This window comes from Aegilops tauschii, chromosome 6, assembly GCF_002575655.3.
Source record: "Aegilops tauschii subsp. strangulata cultivar AL8/78 chromosome 6, Aet v6.0, whole genome shotgun sequence".
Classification (NCBI taxonomy): Eukaryota; Viridiplantae; Streptophyta; class Magnoliopsida; order Poales; family Poaceae; genus Aegilops; species Aegilops tauschii.
In genome coordinates this window covers 220,255,358-220,263,171 of record NC_053040.3, presented here as the reverse complement: position 1 = coordinate 220,263,171, position 7,814 = coordinate 220,255,358, and positions in this window count along the sequence as shown.

The following is a 7,814-nucleotide window of genomic DNA, read 5'->3' as shown; positions in this document are numbered from 1 at the left end:
CATGGACTCCATTTGGGATTACATCGCTTTATGCCATTTTAAGCTGGGCGCCGTCATCACTTCTTTGTAGTGCGCAGGTTCATCCTTGATAGCATTTGGACTCCGTTTGGTACTGATTTTCTAAAAATCCAAAAACAAACGAAAAACATTAATTGACACTGGGCACTAGGTTAATAGGTTAGTCCCGAAAAATGATATATAATTGCATAATAAACATCCAAGATTGATGTTATAATAGCATGGAACAATAAAAAAATTATAGATGCATTGGAGACGTATCAACATCCCCAAGCTTAATTCCCGCTCATCCTCGAGTAGGTAATGATAAGAACATAATTTTTGATGTGGAATGCTACCTATCATATTCATCATGTAATCTCTACTGTGGCATGAATATTAAGATCCGAATCATTCAAAGCAATAGTCTATAATTTGACATAAAGGCATCAATACTCAGGCTTACTAACAAACAATTATGGCTTTCAAAATATCAATGCTAAAGAATGCTATCCCTACAAAATCATATAGCCTTGTTATGCTCCATCTTCTTAACACAAAGTATAAATCATGGACTACCCCGGTGTCAGCCAAGCAATTGGTTCATACTTTTTAACTCGCTTCAACTTTTTCATCCCCCAAGCAATACATGAGCACAAGCCATGGATATAGCACTATGGGTGGAATAGTATACGGTGGTAGATATTAATATGGAGAAGACAAAAAGGAGAAAGTCTCACATCAACGAGGCTAATCAACGGGCTATGGAGATGCCCATCAATTGATGTCAATTGAAGGAGTAGGGATTTTCATGCAACAGATGCACTAAGAATTATAAGTGTATGAAAGCTCAAAATGAAAACTAAGTGGTGTGCATCCAACTTGCTTGCTCATGAAGACCTCGGGCATTTGACGAAGACTCTCTATATGAAAAACATGGTGCTACTTTGAAACAAAAGTGTGGAAAAGGATAGTAACATTGCCCCCTCTCTCTTTTTCTCTCATTTATTTTTTCTTTTTTTGTTGGGCTCTTTTTGGCCTCTTTTTTATGGGCTCCTTTTGGCCACTTTTTTTAGTTACTCACTTGGGACAATGCTCTACTAATGAATAATCATGAACATCACACTCTTATTTACTTACAACTCGATACTAGAACAAAATATGACTCTATATGAATGCTTCTGGTAGTGTACCAGTATGTGCAATGATCTAGCATAACATGTATAAAAATGATGAAAAATCATGAGATCTGTTAGTATAACTAGCAAATCATAAACTTTAGGTACTGTTGTACACCAATTCATATTTTATTATTGCATATTACCTACTGTATTCTAACTTCACAATGACTTATAACCCCCCTCCCCCCCGATACAATCAATAGATTCATTAAAATAACTGAACAATGCAATGAAAAGAGAATCTGTCAAAAATAGAATTTGTAATGATCTGGCTAAGCGCAATACTTCTGTAACTCCAAAACTTTTGAAAAATTAGAACAACATGGGCAATTTTTATATCAACCATGTAAAAAATCAGAAATTTATCATGGTCCTGTCAATCTAAACAATTCTTCTACTCTGCGCAAAGTTTCTGTTTTCTCACAGAATCAAATCAATTATCAACCAAATCATCCCAAAGGCTTTACTTGGAAAAACCACTAATTTAAACACAAACAAACAACCATAACAGTTGTATAATTGTGTCCACACGAAAAAACAGAAAAGAAACAGGAAAAATAAAGATAACTATTGGGTTGCCTCCCAACAAGCGCTATTGTTTTATGCCCCTAGCTAGGCATAATGCATAGTTTCAATTATTGTCATCCTTCATTCCCAATTCCTTTTTAATCAAATCTTCTAAAACTTTTCTTAGTAAATCTCTCTCCTTATACTCTTCTCTCCTAGTAGGAGAGCTTAAACAATATTGAAAGGACTGTGTTCGGTAATTTAAACATTCATTACTTCAAATTCTGAATCATCACCATAAACATCTTCATATAAAACATGTATTTCATCATCAATAGGTTCCATATCCATCTCCTCAAACCACTCATTGCTAAATCCTTCATCAATTTCCATAGTAATCCACTCCAATTTATCACAAGTATGGTGGTACAAAGTTTTAATAACCTTGGCATAACGAACTCTCCTCCGAAGATTTTCACTAAATGAAAAATAATGTTTAGATTCCAAACTACATATAGTGTCTTTATCATGGATAATTTCTTCTATTGGAGGATCCTAAAAGTGTATCATACAGTAAGAAAAGATTTCTCTAGCTTCTCGGATTATGTAGTCAAATTCATGCATAAGGATATAACAGCAATCTTTTTAATTTTAATATCATGGATGTTGGAAAGTTCATAAAATATCTTTTGTAGTGCCGGATGAGTATGCAAAAGTTTTCTTTCTGACTTAGCCACAAGCATATGAATAGCATCCACATAGCATTTTGTTCTATCAAGAATTAATCCTCTAATTATGTGTATGACTCCCATGCAATCAAAGAATCCCTGGATAATATTCTTCCCGATAATATTCCCACTACCCACATGACAGATTTTAGTTTTAAAATTGGTGGGGCTTTACTTTCTTGAGGATCATGATCACGGACACAAGGTTCAACTTTTTCTTCCAGAGTTTCACTAATGCTATATTCGCTAGCACTTTCAAGAATAATTTTCTCAAATGCTGACATGATTGCAACTTCAAGCAAGCAAACAAGCAAAGAGACAAAAAAATACTTTTGTGTTTTTGTGCAAACGTTTTACATGCAGTGGAGATGAAAACAAGAGGCAAATGGCGAATGAAAGTAAATGGAAGGAGATGAAAATGTATGCGATGATACTTGATAGGTTTGGTGATGTCTCCCTGGCAACGGCGCCGGAAATTCTTCCTGCTACTTGTGAGATGCGTTGGGATTTCCCCGAAGAGGAGAGGATGACGCAGTATAGTAGAGATAGGTATTTCCCTCAGTTAAGAACCAAAGTTATCAATCCAATAGGAGAACCACACAAGTCCTCGTGAACAACACCTACATACAAAATAACAAACACTTGCACCCAACGCAACCAAGGGGTTGTCAACCCTTGGTGGTTAATTGCAATGATCGAATCTCATAGTGATAGATAGATAAACAATAACACAAAATAAAAGTAAATAAATTACTACAATGTATTTTTGGATTAATATATGATAAAGATAGACCTGGGGGCCATAGTTTTCACTAAAGGCTTCTCTCTTGAACATAGCATACAGTGGGTAAACAAATTACTGTTGGGCAATTGATAGAAAAGTGCGCAATGATCATGTATATAGCCATCACGTCTGATACAAGCGGACCGACTCGTGCCTGCATCTACTACAATTACTCCACAAATTGACCACTATCGAGCATGCATCTAGAGTATTAAGTTCATAAAGAACGGATTAACGCCTTAAGCAAGATGACATGATGTAGACAAAGTAAACCCAATCCATAAGAATAAACCCCATGTTTTTATCCTTAATAAGAACTATACAAATACATGCCATGTCCATTTTTGTCACTGGGATTGTAAAATGCAAGATCGAACCCATCATAAAGCACCTCTCCCATTGCAAGATAAATCAATCTAGTTGGCCAAATCAAATCCATAGATCGGAGAGAAATACAAAGCTATCTTAATCATGTAGAAAAGAGTTCAGAGAAGACTCAAATAATATTCAAAGATAATCTGATCATAAACTCACAATTCATCAGATCTCACTAAATGCATCACAAATCAAGATTAAATCGAATAGATCTCCAAGAACATCGAGGAGAACATTGTATTAAAGATCAAAGAGAGAGAAGAAGCCATATGGATACTAGCTATGGACCCGTAGGTCTATGGTAAACTACTCACAAGTCATCTGAAGGGCAGCAAGGTTGATGTAGAGGCCCTCCGTTATCGATTCCCCCTCCGACAGAGTACCGGAAAAGGTCTCCGGATGGGATCTCCAAAGAACAGAAACTTGCGGCGGCAGAAAAAGCATTTTGGGTGGCTCTCTCATGTATTGGGAATATTTGGGAATTTATAGAGCTGGAAGTAGGTTAAGAGGTGCCACGAGGGTCCCACAATGCCGGGGCGCGCGCCTGGCAGTCTTGTCACTCCCTCGTGACTATGCAGGTCTTCTCCCAAAGCTTCTAGGGTCCCTTCTCGTCGAAGAAAATCATCAAAAAGTTTCATAGGGTTTGGACACTGTTTGGTACTAATTTTTTGAAAAGCAAGAAACAACAACCGAGACTGGGCACTAGGTCAATAGATTTGCTCCAAAAGGTGATATATAATTGCATAATAAACATCCAAGATTGATACTATATTAGCATGGAATAATAAAAAAATATAGATATGTTGGAGACATAACACGACACTTCTCCTTATTGGCATACTCCTGCGCCGTCATGGTGCTCCATGACGATGAACAGCCGCTGCCGCCGCCATTGCCAAGGTAGTGGAGAATGCGACTGCACGCCTTTGCAACGATCACATTGGGTAGGGCGGGGGCGAGCGGTGCTCCTCCTTGATGTGTCAGGGCAGCGGCAGGTGGCGCTCCTCCTTCAACGCGAGGGTGGGTGTCGTGGTTTTATGTTGGAAATTGTCCTCATAGGAGAACTGCATTGTGAGGCCATTGCTGCTAGGTGGAAGCTTAGATGGGGTTGATCGGGAACGGGAGGCTCGGTTTATCCAGATTTGGCCCCTCAGGGTGGATGTAAGAGGCTACTCCTACTTGATTGCTATTGATGATGATTATGATGATGTCGATTACAAGGGTATTGTCTCGCTACCAATGACTCGAGAGATTCTAACTTATCTCGTTGGACGACCCAGGAACCCCCTTTATATAATAGGTCGGTTCCCTGGTTTACAACAGTCTCCGGGTTCCACCCATTTTATGAGTCCTAAACTAGACCTTCCATGCCTTCCATGTTTAGTCATTTCCAACTTGAGCATGGCTTTTGATAAGCGACCTTTGTCCTCCCGGGCTGGGTTTCCTTCTAGCCCACCGCCATCCAGCTTTGCTATCTCCAACGATAACCCGACATTTGGCTCCATGGGCCAGACGAGTCTTGGTCCTCGGCCTTTCTGTTGGGTCTCCTCCATGGGTTATATCCCCGACATTAGCCCCCAGGTTAGCTTGAATTTATTCATGCTAAGATCCTGTAAATAAGAACAAGAAAATATATGAATGATGAAATGCCAGGTCTTGGTTCTTTGCTAATAAGTCAGCTTTCTACAGGTCTCGCTCATTTTCCTGGGTCTTCTTGACAGTTCTCTGTGCAGCTCGGCTCGTGACCTTATATTTCCACACTTAATATATATTTTTCATGTATCTTGCGAGATCTTTTTCTAATGACATGCATCAAGATCTGATAGCGTATCTCCGGTTTAACCTAGGTTGAAAAGCTCTCTTATCGCAAACAATCTAGGTTATCCCTAAAAAAATCCTAGGATGCCTCGGTTTTCCCATCCAAATCTATAAATAGTCGGTGGGATCCCGAGGCTCATTTTCACATCGCATGCCCCCTCGTCTTCCTCCTCGCGACCACCCTAGTTCCACTTCATTCTCATCTAAGCTCTAAAACCTAGCAGTCGTTGGAGTCCGTCTGCACCCCTCGTCAGTGACCAAGCTTCGTGTGCAGGCTCTCCTATTCGTCCATGATCTGACAAGCTCGTCTGCCGCCGCTCCTCAGATATGTAAGTCCATCTCATCTCCATTGTTGTGGTGCCACCATTGATGCTAGCACGTTCTTTGTCGTAGTTCATCTTCGTCTAGACTTAGCTACTCACTCAATCTTTAATATCACCTATATTTAGATTGCATCTTGTGTATCGCCATGTCTTCGTGATGCATCTAGATCTTTGACGATTTGTTTCCTATCGCAGCAGTTTTCCTTACATTACCGCAACTGGCGTTTCATCAATACTACTAGGTTTTTACCACCCTTTTACCTTCTTTTTCAATATTATCTAGATCCAAAATTTCTGTCAATCTGCAACAATAGTTGTTTGTGGCCAATTTGTATCCCGGCAATCTGTCACCCTTGCCAGCTTGTAGATATTCAAATTTCATGAAACGCCATTTGTAACTCAATTTTCTTCACCGGCTTATGTTTCCATTGCCGCTTTGCAGTTCTTTGCTTATTTAATGTGCCTTAAGACAATGTCTCCCAAGAATAAGGGGAAGAAAAACACAGAGGCGGCATTTGAGCCAGCTCCCAGGTGTGGCACACATGCTCCGGCTTAAGGAGTTTGTAAAGATTGGAGTACTGCCTCCCAAAGTAGAATTGGATGGTGTGCACCTAAAGGGGAGACGCGGCCTCAGCTAGATCAAGGCGAGGTCAATGTTTTTGTTGACCATCTTACCCGAGGTTTAGGCCACCGAGTTCTAGATTCTGCCACAATGTGTTTCAACATTCTAATTTGCGGCCTCGAGATCTAGTGCTACATCTTGAGCTTGCATTGGTTTTTCCCTTGAAGAGGAAAGGGTGATGCCGCAAAGTAGAGATAAGTATTTCCCTCAGTTAAGAACCAATGTATCAATCCAGTAGGAGATACATGCCATGGGAACAGATCTGATAGTAGAGGTAGGGGGTACGTATGAGAGGGCAGAGCCTAGCTACAGTGAGATTGCACACTCAGATTTACGAGTTCAGGCCCCTCTCGCAGGAGGTAATAGCCCTACATCTCGGTACCGCGGTGGCTTGTTTTGACTGGAGTGTTGAGTTACATGGGGTGCAAACCATTGTGCCAGAGGGGAGGGGTGGCTTATATAGAATCCATTGACCCCTCGCAGTCCTCAGTTACGCAAGGGTTCTATGAGAGAGTAAAGGATACGAACGTTACTGCAAACGCCCGTATTAATGATCATTACAGCGACAGAGTGATTGCCTGACCGTTGCCATCCTGGGTTGGCTCTAGGTCTTCTATTCTCCGAGTGAAACCAGGATTTCTGAGTGAATGACAGCAGTCGAGTGGAAGTGGGATAACCGAGTGGATCTTCTTCGAGTGAGTTGCAATCTATGGTGATTTCAGTCGGTATCTCATTTCTAACCATGTGGGTCTTGGCCTCTTGTGCAGTTTCCTTGGGTAGGGCATGTAGGTCAAGCCTAGGACCCTACCCTAGGTACATGTCATCATCATTAGCCCCCCAAGAGATTGAGGTTCGAGTGAAGCGGGATTGAAGATGGTTTCGACCTGACTCAATGTCCCGAAGACATACTTTCTTCAGGAGTCTGAAGGACCTCGAGCTGTTAAATCCTTCGTCTGTTGCCTTGATCCATTCTGGCTTCTTGAGTGTTCGAGTGAAACAAGTCGCAGAATGTCGGTTAAACTGGATCTGGATATTGACGCAACCGATTGATTAGCTGGACCCGGATTTCATGGGATTCAAAAATTTAGAGAAGGCGCAGGCCGGCCATGGCGCGGTAAGTGGAGCAAGTGGGGGGGACTCCTCGATCTTTGCTCCTCCTTTTTCTCCACGTATCAAGCAGGCGCCGGTTGCGGGATGCGTTAAGATCGCACTGGCCCACTGGTCAGTCACTTGGACGTGGGGTTATAAAAAGTTGACACAACCAATGTGGGCAACAGGGCCCTCCAATTTTCCCCTTCTTCTCCGCCTCTCTACTTCATCCTCCTCAGAGCAGCGCCGCCCCGCTTTCCCTCATCGACCACCATGGAGATGGCCAAGGACAAGACAAAGGCACTAGAGCGTGCCAAGAAGGTGGCCAAGGGGAAGAGGGGTTCGAGCTCGCGGTCCGCTCTGCCGCCGGGCTAGATCGAGGGAGATTGG